Raw genomic sequence first — 14,567 nt, forward strand, 5'->3', positions numbered from 1 at the left:
GCAATTTTAAGCAGACCAAACAAATACCTTGGCATTATAGCCAAGGCTTAGACAATTAAATAAATCTGGTCAAAAGAGCTCATTTTCCATTTTCTTTTCCACAAATATTTTCTTTTTGACCTGAGAAGACAGTCTCAGTAAGGGAATGTTTACATTGCAAAGGCCTATGTGCAAGTCTGTGGGGGGCTCTCTTAATTGACTTAATTAATATGGGCATGTGATGGCCCAGCCCAGTATGAGCTGTGCTATTCCCTAGCCTGAAGATCCTGAACTGTACGTGTATGGAAATCGAGCTGTGCACAACCAAGTATGCAGCATGCAAACACTTATTTATCTCTGTTCTTGACTATTGATAGGCTGTGATGTGCGGCTTCAATTCCTATCAGTGTGGATTCTCAGTGATTACATAATTATAACTAGGGATCAAACCCTAAGCTAAACTGTTTACCCCACCCTCGCTTCCTAAATGCTATGCCATTCATGACATGCTTGGGAGTATCTGTGAGAGCATTTCCTGAGAGGATTAACTGAGGAACAAGTTGTTGCTTGAATGTGAGCAACACTAATCCATGGATAGACATAGTGGAATGAGTAAAGAGTAAATAAAAATAGAAAGTCAATGGAATGCTGGCTTTCCTCACTCTATGCTTCCTTCCCCACTGAGAAGTAACCAAGTCACTGTCCCAGGGCTCAACTGCTATATAGGTGTCTACCATCATGAATTGCATGGTGGCATCAGCAGTTGAGATTTATCTTACCTGTGGGATGAAACAAACAATAGCAATAGGCCATATGTATTGGGATTCTTTTGGCCTAGTTTCTACACATAAATGAGGTTGAATAAGTGATAAAGAAGAGAAAATTTATCTTAGTCCTTTTGGGGCCCTGTTTTCTTGTCATTTTCTAACCAAGGAGCTGGCTGCTTGTATTTTGCTGTACTGTAGTATCTGCTTTCTGACATGAGGTTCTTGTGTTATCTAGTAATTAAAAATTGTATTAGAGGAAGAGACATGAGTGGATACATGCTCTCTGCTCTGCCTTCCCTGGACTCTGAACGAAAGAGAAATGAAGAGATTAGGAGAGTACAGCACCATATTGATCTCTAGAATAAATTTGTAAATTATGAAGAAAAATAACATTCTTAGTTTCTGATTTTTTCTGGTTCTGTTTTACAGTGACTGTTTCCACAGTCCTCCATCGATCTGCAGCACTCAGTTTGGCTAGTTGGTCAAAAGTAAATTTTTCAAGCCATTTATGTCCTTGTAAATGGTAGCTCTGGGAGAAAAAAAGTATTTCTCTGAATAAAATACTTGAAATTAAGATATGAGGACACTAGTTTAGCACAGAGGGTTTTGTTGAAGAAAGGAATAGACTGTTGAAAAGTTAACGTTATAGTTTTCAAAAAAAGATATTAAAGCAAACGTGTTTGTAAGTTATGTACTTTACACATTCAAGTTTGGAATAAAATAAATAACAAAAGTTATGATTTTACTAGCACTAAACATTTGCTGTGGATGAATTTGAATCTAAGAAGTAATATTGAGTAGAGTGTGGGTTCATTTTCTTCATTGGTTGCTGCGTTTTGCAGCTCTGTTACAAGGGACTAAAATGGGGTCTGGAAAAGCTGATGCACTCTAGGACTGGCTTCTAAAAAAGCAGGGACATTAAAAACCTCAAGCCTGCAGAGTGTGGTGGCACTGGATACTTTTAATCCCACCACTCTAATCCCAGGAAGAAGGGAGATTGATAGTCGAAGTCATCCTGAATCAAATAACTATGTCCTGTTTCAAAGAGTTTGAAAAACACCATGTCTAATTTGGAGTTACATTTCCCCCTTTATGGAGAATATCAATATTGGAATTGTTTGTTAAAGAGATAAAAATAGAATGTTTCTATAAAATACAACTTAACTATATGGATATATAGAGAATGACTTCAAAAGTGGTTGGCTGGTTAATTCTTTTTCAGATCTTCACTTAAGAAGGCTGGCATTGATAGAATTTAGAGGCAAGTCTAAGGAGGTAGAAGGTGTCAGTGACTGTCACTTCTTTTAAAGCTCGACTACTTTCTTATCCACCAACATTTGCTAAATTACCTGCTGAATTGGACAACTATGAACATTGGTCTAGCAAGAAGTAGAATGCTTGCAACAAAAATATAGAAAAGTGTTTGACAGGGATGTTGCAGTGTTGCAGTGTATATATGATGATAAAATGTCAGTGCTCATCCATTGACAAACATTTAGGTAGATACCCGAGGTCTTGTTATTGTGAGGACTGCATCTTTAAACTTGGCATCATGTGAGTTTGTATTATCTGCTGATTTCATTTCCTCAAAATAAATCCCAGCAGTGAATTTCAGGAGCAAATGGAAATGCTAGCTTTAAGTTTTTGACAAGCTTCCCTTCTGTATCTTATAATGACTGATGTAATTTTCATTCTTATCAGTGGTAAACAAAAGTTCAGTTAACTTTACCTTTCTTGCATTATGTTCTTGTGTTCTTCATAATGACCAGCCTAGTCTAAATCAGATAAATAGCACTGCCATATTGAGTCTCTATCCCTGTTGTTAAATATACCTATCAACTATTACATATCTTTGTCTATGCATTATCTATTTAGATCTTTTGCCTATACTAAATTTGACCATTTGTTTTTTTACTATTGAGTGCTTTGAGTCCTAATTTTATGTGAATTATATAATTCACTGTTCATCAGGTGTACAATTTTTAGATATTTTCTCCCATTTCTTAGTTGTCTATGCCATTTTTATTTTTATTTTTTACTAATGTAAGTGGTATTGGCAAGGTTAAGGGTTTGGGATATATATTCATAAATATATAGATACAACTTGGTTAGTCCTTTTAATATTACTAGTTTGTATGTTATTTCAAGGCTGACCATTTGGTATTTAATACCAATTATAGCTCACCTCTTGCTAAGCCTAGTTTTCCTGCCTTCAGCATTTCTTGGTTTCCTGTAGTTCTTTTCCTAGGGGTGCATCTCTGTGAGATCCCCCCTTTTGTATTTGTGTATTTGCTGGTGTTGTACTAGTTGAGGCAACCATATTGTTGTGCTATCAGGGGAATAGCTTTCCAGGATCCACATCTTAAGTATACTTCCTGGTCCTCTGGCTCTTATAATCTTTCCATACAGTGGCCATGCTCTTCCCTAAGCCTTGGGCGAAGGAGTTCGTGTTGTGTATGTAGTCCTTTGGCCTTGATGCTCCACGACTAGTTGTTCTCTTTATTTTGATGAGGTGTGGTTTTTTGTAATGATTCCCATCCATTGAAAAGAGAAATTTCTTCGATGAGAGGTTGGAAATACACACCTGAAGGTTTGGTGCCAGGCTTCACAAATAAGAGGGAACAGGTGGCATATTTCTGTTTGGGTTTGGTGTACCTTCATTAGTATATTTTCTAGTTCCATCCATTTAAATGCTCATTTCCAGTTGAGAAGAATTCTACTATATCTTTTTGCCACATATTTATCACACAATTATCGTGGTATGGCTTTTACGTTGCCTCCTTTCCTAGCTATTAGAGTGTCAGTGGACATGGTCACGGTGGTCAAATATCAAATACGATATTTGAGTACTTTGAGCATGTGCCATGGAGTAGTATACCTGTGTCCAATGAAAGATTTATTAGGTTTTTTTTTTTTTTGAGAGTTCTCTACACTGAGTTCCAGATTGTCTTCGCCAGTTTTCATTCCTGTCAACAAAGAATAATAGTTGTTCTGTCACCACATCCTCTCCAGCATGTCTCTTCATTTATTTTGTTGATCTTAGCCACTCTCAGTGGATTAAAAAGAAATCTCGAAGTTCTTTTGATTGTCATTCCCTTAATTGCTACCAAAGACAAGCAACATGCTTTGAATTATTTCTTGGCCATTTTTATTCCTTTCTGTGTAGAACAATTCTCTGTTTAGATCTCTCTCTCTCTCTCTCTCTCTCTCTCTCTCATATTACTTTCATTCATTCTTTCTCACTTCATTTTTAGCTCTTAATACATTCTGTTTGTTACTTCTGTATCACATATACAACTAAAAAATGGTTCTGTAAGCTTCCTCCTCACTCAGCTAATTGCTCAGTGGAACTTTTGATAGCTAGAGATTTCTTTTAGAGAGAATAGGACTCATTGTGGCAGAATTACATGACCTCGAGAGAGGTTAAATTTGAATATATTTTCCAAATGAAAGCGTCAAGTTTAGAGAATTAATTGGTGGTTGCTTAAGGAAAATGTTCGCTGCAGAATGAGAACAAGCTCTTTGACTTATGTATGTCCATCTGACTACGTAGGCAGCTCATATTTGCTTTTATCAAAACATGGTTCTTTGGTCCAGTAAACATTATTGTGCTTATTTGAGTAAATTTCAAGGAAATCAGCACCTACAGATCAAGTAATGTCATTTTACGGGAGTGTTTATGTAATACACACATATTTAAAATAAACTGTCCTGTGTGAATAATCAGTGGACTTGTTGGGTTTCTCTGACAGTAAAATCTCATTTTTTCACGTGTCTGCCTACGGAGGTATTATTATAAACTGTATCAAAAGCTACCCAACTACTTGGAACTAAATTGATTCCTATGCCCCTCAAATAAGCAATCTTGAAGCAAAATCAGCAAGGTGACAGGAAGAGCTTAAATTCTTAAATGAAAGTCTCAAACAATACAATCTGAACTGCAGACCTCCAAAGCTCTCTCAGGAGTTTTAATTAAGGATAATGCTCTTCTCTTCAGGAAAGAGACACTTTAAAACTTTATGGGGGGAAAAAAAACAATAGATCTTAAATCCATGTGAGAACTCAGAGAGAAACAGCACATACTAATCCTGCTGCTATAATTGAAGCTATTTCAAAGATTTAATTCTCACCCCTTCCTTTTTTGCCAAAGGCGAATGCTTTGCGTGCAGTAATAAGGTTCAATACCTACACAAGCTCAGGGATGTTTTCCGTGGGGCTTAGGAAACATTGCTGTTGATGAAGATAGAATTGCCTCTTTTTTTAAGGGAACGAATTATTTATGCACTATAGTGTTTTTTCCTTTTAATTATCCCTTTGTTTTATATTCATAAGCCAATGAGGTTTCTCCCAAAAACTACTAATCTACCTTAGACCTGTTTATCCTCATACGCTCTAATCCATTTAGTATAGTGCCAAATTAAAAAAAAAAGTTCTTCTCCATATGCAGTATAAATGACTAGACCCCATTCATAGTTATATGATGTAGAATATAGAGTACATGCAGCATTATGATTTAAAAATAACTTGAAAGTCTTTAAAATGGAGCGTGCTATATTTTAGAAGTCTCAATTTCTAGTGGTCCTTGAAAAAACTTACCTGCTAATATTCAATGTGCATCCTTTTATGGCTTGTGTGACAGTAGGTCCCACATTTGGCTGCCCTGTTGTCACTTTAATTCAAACAATTCAGACAGATCTATACAAGGTTCATCTTTCAGATCTGCAATAAAAATAACTCATGGTGATGCTCATTGTTTTCTTATCAGCAGGAAAAATTTAAGTTCTGGTACATGAAACAAAATGACACCATAGAGAACCATTCTACCATCATGTCTACTGTACGATACTGTATCAACACAGATTATTAGATGAGACTACAAACAGCCCATTCTTCTTTCAGACAAATACTTTCCTTTACCAAGCCATCCTATGTAAAATAATCCAAAACATAAAAATAAGTGAAAATAAGCAATAGATACAATGGTATTTTTTTACTTTTAAAAATGACACCAAAAACAAATTCAAACTTAACAGAAAAGATGAGATAGAGCAAACATATCTAGAAAGTGATGTGTTTAATTATGAAAACTTACTTTTATTACTGAGTTAGATTTATGTGATAATAAAAGTACTGTGACATTTTATTTTTCAAAATGAATAGTACAACCAAAGAAAAGTGCTTCATCAAATGAAAGAGAAACTCTACCTAGGAATTTACATTCTTGGGATGTACAACACTCTCAGAAATGTAGCTACAAAGAAAGTATAATAGGTTGTAAAATACTTTATCGATAAATGGGACATAAATATAACTGTTGGGACTGTATTTAAAATATAATTTATGTGCAAAATTTATGAAATGTATTCTTTGAATAATCCACTTCTGTTGCTCACAGATATTTATGGCTACTAGATGGCTAAATTTTTTCTTTGTTCTACTGATTCTTCCACTCTTTTATGTGTTCAGGGAAGTATGAACCATGAGTCATCAATTATACCAATAATATAAATTATACTGAAACTCATTGGCTATTGGGAGATGGAGTAGAAAGATGGTGGGAACTACTTCCTGTGTTTCCTTGTGATATGATGTGAATATTATGCTTAGTAGTCATGGTTGAACAACGTTGCACATTAAAATATCTATATCCACCACCTATATCTATCTTTTAATATATGCATCTATATTATATATTTGATATCAGCGATATCTTAGGAAGATGTTTGTTAGGGTGAAAAAAAGAAGACAAATTAGAGCAATCTGCAATTCACTCCAGAGCTTTGGGAACTGAGACAAGAGGAATGTGAGTCTGAGGCCAGGTAAAACTTGGAACAGGGACTCTGTAACTCACACAATTGCCACCATTATAATTCTGTAGTTCAAAATTGACCCTCTGGTAATATTTACTAATTTTGTGTTGTCTGAGAGGATCCAATTTTTCCAATTGGATTTCTGCATCACCATCATGTGCCTTGCTAAAAATGGCTGTCTGTACACTTAACACATCTGCTCTCTTAAACCGCCAAATTCATTCTTGCCTTAATAACTTCTTTCCTAGAAACCATTGCTCAAGTGCAGATGTTGGATATCCCAAAATTTCGAAGTGTAAAGGCTGTGTTCTGTATGTAATGCTGATTAGAAATAGGGGAACATTTGGAGGTGCTCTCCAGTGGGTAGTCCTTAGGTCACTAAGAGAATATACAAATCAAGGGATCATGAAACACTGTCTCCTGTATCTCTCTTTGCTCCCTATCCATGCACGGAGCACTTGCACTTTTTTTCAAGCTTTCAACTTAGGACAGCCTTCCTGGCCACAAACTCAGAAAAATGTTGCTGCATAATACACAGAAAATTACAAAACTGAGCAAAAACAACATTTTTATTTTTTGGGTATAAATGTATTATTTCTGTCTTTTTGTTTTATGCAGGTGGAAAAAATTACAAATATTCTTGTAATCAGATATTTTCCATAATTCTCTTATCTCTCAATAATTCATTTTTTTTCTCTCTGCTGTCTCTGTCTCTGTCTACCTCCCTCCCTTCCTCCCTCCTTCCCTTCCTCCCTCCCTCTCCTCTCCTCTCTCCTCCCTTTTCCGTTCCCTTCCCTTCCCTTCCATTCCCTCCTCTCTGTCTCTCTCTCTGTCTCTCTCTGTCTCTCTCTCCCTCTCTCTCTCTCTCTCTCTCTCTCTCTCTCTCTCTCTCTTTTCTTTCTCTCTCCCTCTCTGACAGTGCTACATGTATCCAAGTTTGTCTTCAAATTGTTATGCCAGTCCTTCTCAGATGGTGGTATTGTAAGTATGAGCCAGAACTCAAGTTGTATGTATTTGTGTGTGGGCATGTGTATGTATGTATGCATGTATGCATGTATGCATGCATGTATGTATGTATGTATGTATGCATGTATTATGTGTGCGTGTGTATGTATGTACGTATGCATGTACATATGTGTATGCATGTATGCATGGACATGTGTATGTGTGCGCATACATACATATGTGTATGTATATACATGTATGTATGTACATACCTATGTGCAAATGCATGTATGTATGTATGTACCTGTGTGTATGTATGTATGTATGTGTATATGCATGTATGCATGTACCTGTGTGTGTATGTATGTATGTATATGTGTGTACGTATGTAGGTATCTATGTACGGGTATGTTTATGTATGTGTGTGTGCGTGTGTATGTATGTATGTATCTATGTATGTACATGTGTATGTGTTTATGTATGTGTGTATGTATGTATGTACGTGTATGTATGTATGTATGTGTATGTATGTACGTATGTATGTCTGTATGTACATGTGTATATATATATGCATGTATGTACATATGTATGTGTGTATGTATGAATATATGTACATGTGTGTATGTATGTTTGAATATATGCATGTGTGTATGCATGTTTGAATATATGCATGTGTGTGTGAATGTATGTGTGTACGTATGTATGTGTGTATGTATATATGTATGTACATGTGTATATATATGTATGTATGTATGTACATATGTATGTGCGTATGTATGAATATATGTACATGTGTGTATGTATGTTTGAATATATGTATGTGTGTATGCATGTTTGAATATATGTATGTGTGTATGTATATATGTATGTACATGTGTGTATGTATGTATGTGTATGCATATATTATGTACATATGTGTATGTATGTGTATGTATATATGTATGTACTTACATGTGTGTATGTATGAGTGTATGTATGTACATGTGTGTCTGTCTATATGTATATATGTACATGTGTGTATGTGTATATGTATGTACATACACATGTGTGTATGTATGTATATATGTATGTTTATAGTACAAATATCTGTCTCAATGCAAAAGAATTAGTGATGATGCCTGTTCTGAACACAATATAAAATACCTCTCTTGCTACTTTCAGCTACTGAACTATCTATATGATTTACAGTTCTCAGCATTTCTTAATATTTCTTGCCAAATGCTTTGTACAACATTATACTCATTCTCCTTTAAAATAGAAACATAACCTGATATTATTTGTGTTTATTTAATTTCTCTGGATATATATTGCTATGTTGCCCATGCTTCCTTTTTCCTCAATTTTCAAAGAACTTAGACGACAGATGCACATAACCAAGTCATTGAACATCCTACATTTTATTTTTTTTATTGTTCAGCACTTCATGGGTGTTAATGGAAAAATAAATAAGTGAAATAGAGTATATAAAATAAAATATGTTGACTGTCCCAGTTTCATTTTTGTTGCTGGGATATAGTACTCCAATTAAGAAAAAGTTATGGGATAAAAAGTTTAGTTTCAGCTCGTGATTTCATGTAACAGCACATAATTGAAGAAGGTTAAGACAGGGACATAAAGTAGCTTGTCATACCCACAGTTAAGGGCATTTAAATAGTGAATGTATGCATGCCCCTTAGTAGTCAGTTAGTTTTCAATACTGTTACAAACTAGAATTCCCTGCTTAGGGAATGCTGCCACCTAAAGTGGTCTGGATCTTCCACATCAGTTAATACAATTAATACAAATTTCAACATATTTGAGAATAGAGTCCCTCATTGAAAGCCCCTTCCCAGAATTGTCTAGGTTGTGTCAAGTTGACAATATAATAATCATCATTGTTATCTCCAAGCCTTAAGTATTAGTTTTGTCTTATACAAAATAAAAAATATAGGGTTGAATGCAAACATGTCAAAATGCCTGTAACATTCTCTGCTTTACTCGTATTGGAAGATGGGGAGTAAGCCAACGTAATCAGAGGTCTTGGTCTTCCTTATTCTTTCATGAACAAAATTGCACCCACCAAGAAAAGCGTGATTTAACCTCACTCTATTCTGAAAGCATTCATGCTTAAATGCTAAGAAATGAAAGGATATTAAAAAATAAAGAGAGAAAGGGGTAGTAAGAAGAAAGCATTCGGGGTTTAAATACAAGATGCTTGGAGATCTTAAAAATGGGTATTGTGAGTGATTTCTTGAATTGCCTCACTTAATGTCACAAAAACCCCTGGAGTAATTGGAATACTTGTCCCACAGTACTAGCTAAAGGAGAAAGAAATTATTCAGCCTGCTGATTTATCCATAGAAATAATCTGCAGAAAGAAGACTTGAGTGCTGAACCAATTTTACGCTGTCAACATCTGAAAAGAGTATTGCCCAGAGGAAAGCATAAAAGCGCCGAGGATCTGGAAATTCTGCAAGTTTTCTTGCTTTTTATTAAAACGATAGCTTTGATGCTACTTTTTCTCCACAAGAACAAAGTATTAAAAATTATTTTGAAAACTCAATTTGCACTAAGGAGCATCAAGTAGAGAAGCACGGAACATACACTTAAAAGGACTATCTGAAGTGCCCATCATCTAGTCCAGATTTGTATGATGAGTGTCTAATGGTTTCGTGGGTTTGCCTGCCCTATGAACTCCAGGAGAAAGCAGAATAAATTCATTAATGACTTCTTGGATATTAAAGTGTTATGGTGAATATATGTATTAAACAAACTGGCAACAAGTATAAAAGTGAATCTCTATCTATCTATCTATCTATCTATCTATCTATCTATCTATCTATCCATCCATTTTTCTATCTATCTATCTATCTATCTATCTATCTATCTATCTCTATCTTTTTATCTAATATATATATATATATATATATATATGTATACATATTCACATGTAATAAAGGTTAGGAAGAAATGGTATGTAGAAAATCCAAAGAATACTAGTGAATTATTTTGACAGGTATAAACACAGATTCCTTTGACTGAAGGACTTTTCCTATGGATATAGTGGAAGGACTCATATCTAAGAGATGTAGCATATGTACTTTCCTAAGAGGCATTCAGCTGAGCCTACTTAAAGAAATAAAGGGGATGTGTTTTGGCAAAGGTATGAAATGGGCATGGTTTTAATGATGCTGCTAGAGGGATAAGCAACTATGGTCTTCAAGAAATGTCATTGTTTTTACTAATTGTATTACTGAAAAATAATTTTAACTGTTAAATTAAAAAAAATAAGATTCAGCTGAGAAGGATGCTTACCTAGCATGCACAGGGCCTTGGGTTCAGTTACTAGTCCCCAAATAAAAAATTAAATGCATGAATAATCAATATACTGTGTAAATTGTGTAGCAGAGAATTCACTCAGCTGCTCAAAGCCTGTAGCACATGCTGTTCTTGTCCCACCTAGGCAGCTCACAACCACTCCAACTCTAGGGGATTCTTCATTCTCTTACAGTTGCCATAGGCACTGCCCTCATAGAAATATAGAGGCTCACAGACACATACATATACACGTGATTAAAAATAAAAAGTGAGATTTACTTTCCTTCCTTTTCCTTCCTTCGTTCCTTCCTTCCTCCTTCTTTTCTTTATTTTCCTCTCTCTCTCTCTCTCTCTCTCTCTCTCTCTCTCTCTTTCACTTTTCTTTCTTTCTCTTTTCTTCCTTCCTTTCTAATTTTTTTTTGTTTTGGTAAAGTCTCATCTGTACCAGGCTAGTCCATAAATATATTACTTCTCATATAGCTGAACGTGACTTTGTCTTTTATTTCTCAAGTACTAGAATCAAAGATATGCTTTACCTACAATACCAGATTCTTAAGGTGCTAGGCACGAAACACAGGTGTTTGTCCTCATTATGCATTAACGGAGAGCTCTTTTGCTTTTCCTGAGGGTTTTATTCTTCCTCAAAACCATTTGAAAAAATATTCCAAATTTCTAACACCGCATTAACACAAGCCTTATCTATGGTGTTAATTAAAAAGGTACACTGTAGGGTCCCAATCCCAGTTTTTGAAAATTATAAGAATGAATTTGAGCACAGGATTATGTTGCACAAATAATTTTATACATTTATAAAGTACAAAGTCTGGCAAATCTTCTTTAGTATTAAAGTTTTGCAATCTACAATTCTGAGATATACCACATTTGACCTTAAAAGCTCCTAATCCCTTTCTGGCTTAGGATATGATGCAAGTGAGCCTCTACAACTTGCATAATTTTTTCAATATTTTCCTCTTCTAATTAAAATATAACTATATCATTCTTTTTTTTATTAACTTGAGTATTTCTTATATACATTTCGAGTGTTATTCCCTTTCCCTGTTTCCGGGCAAACATCCCCCTCCCACCTCCCCTTCTTTATGGGTGTTCCCCTCCCCACCCTCCCCCCCTTGCCGCCCTCCCCCCAACTATATCATTTTTACCCTACTTTTTCTCCCTCCAAGTCCTTTCATGTCCATCTACTCCCTCTCTACCAATGGTCTCTTTTCCTTTAATTCTAGCTGTTTTACATATACATATGTGCATAAGTATGTAAATTACTTTTTGAACAAGTTTGGCTTGTGTTTATATGGTTTCATGGTTGAGGTCTTAATATTAGTGTCTAATACTTTTCCTCTCAGATATCTTACGTTGCCGCCTCTTGTTCTCTGTCTACAGAGATGTTCTTCCTAGCATATGTATTTGTGTTGTTATCTGTCAGGTCTTGTTTAGGAAGTACTATAAATGTAGCCTTCCTGTCATTTCAAGAAGGCACAATCTCACAATAGATTTACTGGTCCTCTTACTCTTAAAATACTTCTGCCTCTCCTTCGTTGATGTTTCTGGGGGTCTCAGGTAGAGGAGCTCATTATAGATGTATTTATCAGGAATGGGTACCCAACAATTAGTTGTTCTCACATTTGGACTATTTGTGGTTTACTCTGATGGTGGAATCTGATGCAAAGAGAAGTTTCTTAAATGAAGGATGAGAGCTACATTTAGCTTGGTCAATAAAGATATGTATTTAGAGTCCAGTTAGAAATTATGCTGCTGTCGTAAAGTTGCAGTAGTAGATTCTCCTTGAAGATCCACAACTTCACTAAACTTCAGGTATTTGGCTCGGTTTTAATACGAGGGAAGATTTATCTCCTGTTCAGCCAAGCCTAACTCCAATTAGACAGCTATTGGTTGCAACCACAATATGAGTGTCAATGTTTCATCTTTAGTAATATATTACCATGATAGTTATTGTTGTGGTCCATAGGCATCATAGCTAGACAGGATAATTGATTGATTTCCTAATATAGCAACCTGAATAGCACCTTCTGGTACTATGAAAAAGTAGACCTTAGAAAGAACACTTCCAGGTAGTTGTATCCAGTTCAAATATTCTGAGTCCTGGGTATGAAATACATAGATAGCATCTTCAGCAACAAGAGCTTACATTAAGCTATGGAAGGCAATCAAGCATTGCAAGAATACTGATTTGTGAATATCTTGAGCTACACTAATGTTAACAAAGGGTCTTTCTCATGGCTGGTACTAAAATTTTTCTACATATCTATGACTCTTTTGAAGAGCATTGACTACCCAAGTGGCATAATTGTCTATCTGACTGTCTGTCTATCTATCTATCTATCTATCTATCTATCTATCTATCTATCTATCTATCTATCATCTATCTATCTATCTTATTTATTTTTTAGCCTCTAATCTCAAGAATTATATCAGTCCACAAGCAACTGGGAAACTGTTAAGGCAGTATAAGATTCAGCATTCAGTTTTTACATTCATTGATTTTTCTAGAAGGTACGTTGTTTCCTGTTGAGACAGAGCTAGTTTGAAAGCAGTGGGAAGACAAGTGGAATCCCAGGACTATGTTAGAAAGAATATCTTTCAAATAATCAATAGCTACATGAAGTAGATATGGGAAATAAATTCCACCTTTGAATACTATTGTCAGCATACTTTTCTGCTTTGAAATGTGCCCTCAACCTCACATCCAGGAGCTCTCTTTCCTGTAATTTGTGATACAATCTAGCACAATTGTAACATACACTCCTGCCATCCCCTTCTCAAGCTCGATGAAACTTTTCATTTCTTTGACATATAGGTAATAAAAATGGTCGCTGGTAATAATAAATGATGTATGAAATGTTCTTACGCTGGAAACTATAATCAATAACTTTCCAGAATAGCATGAGTCAGATGACAGGCTCATTCCTCGCTTGTATCATTCCCTCACCTTAAATCCAAGGTCCCACCCATTATTGTAATTACTAACATCTCTAGAACCATATAAGATGACAAAAAGGACAGTTTAGATTCGAAAAATATACAACTAAATATATTAATTTTTGTGAATATCTAGACTCTTTCAATGTTTTCCCATGTCTTTGATTATTTACATAACACTTAAATGCTAAAGTAATAACTACCAAAAAAGAATAAAATGGAACATGAGTTATTAGTTATGTATATATTATTATAACTTTTAGCTCTCTTATCAAATAGAAAAGATCAGAGGGATTGCTCTGAGACTGTGTCTCCTAGAGACGTCAGAAGCTAGACCTATAAAGTCTTATGAACACTGCTTTCTAAATATAAACAGCATAATAACAACAATGAGAAAGACCATGGGGGTTTATATACATATATGTGTGTGTACATATATATATATAATAACAAGTAATGAAGAAAATATCATAAATTTGAAATGTAACTGTCATCTTAGTTAATGTTCTATTATTTTAAAGGGATGGTATGAGTATGGCAACTCTTAAAAAGGAAAGCATTCCATTGGGGCTTGCTTACAGTTTCAAAGGTTTATTCCATCATTAGCATGTTTTGAAACATGGCAGCATGCACAAAGATATGGTACTGGAGAAGGAGCTGAGACTTACTCATCTGGATCCACAGGCAGCTAGAAAAAAGACAGCCACTGAGTATGACTTGAGCTTCTGAAACCCCAAACCACACCCCAGTGGCACACTTCCTCAAACAGGGCCACACCTACCACAATAAAATCCTACCTCCTAATTTCTCTTAAGTG

The 14,567-nt window shown here is 35.2% G+C and overlaps 1 long non-coding RNA gene across 2 annotated transcripts in view; it reads right to left on the reverse strand.

Annotated features, from left to right (window-relative positions):
• LOC148003667 (uncharacterized) overlaps nucleotides 1–14,567 on the reverse strand; it is a 52,500-nt gene that overhangs the window by 12,763 nt on the left and 25,170 nt on the right. The window contains exons 4-5 of one of the 2 annotated variants that reach the window (XR_015629947.1): nucleotides 5,343–5,465; nucleotides 3,625–3,712 (exon numbers count right to left, since the gene is read on the reverse strand). This is a non-coding gene — a long non-coding RNA (uncharacterized LOC148003667). Of the gene's footprint in view, nucleotides 1–3,330; nucleotides 3,713–5,342; nucleotides 5,466–14,567 lie in introns of both variants that reach the window. The other variant, XR_015629946.1, reaches the window with a different exon arrangement.

The sequence above is a fragment of the Rattus norvegicus genome, chromosome 9 (assembly GCF_021556685.1).
Source record: "Rattus norvegicus strain SHRSP/BbbUtx chromosome 9, alternate assembly SHRSP_T2T, whole genome shotgun sequence".
NCBI lineage: Eukaryota > Metazoa > Chordata > Mammalia > Rodentia > Muridae > Rattus > Rattus norvegicus.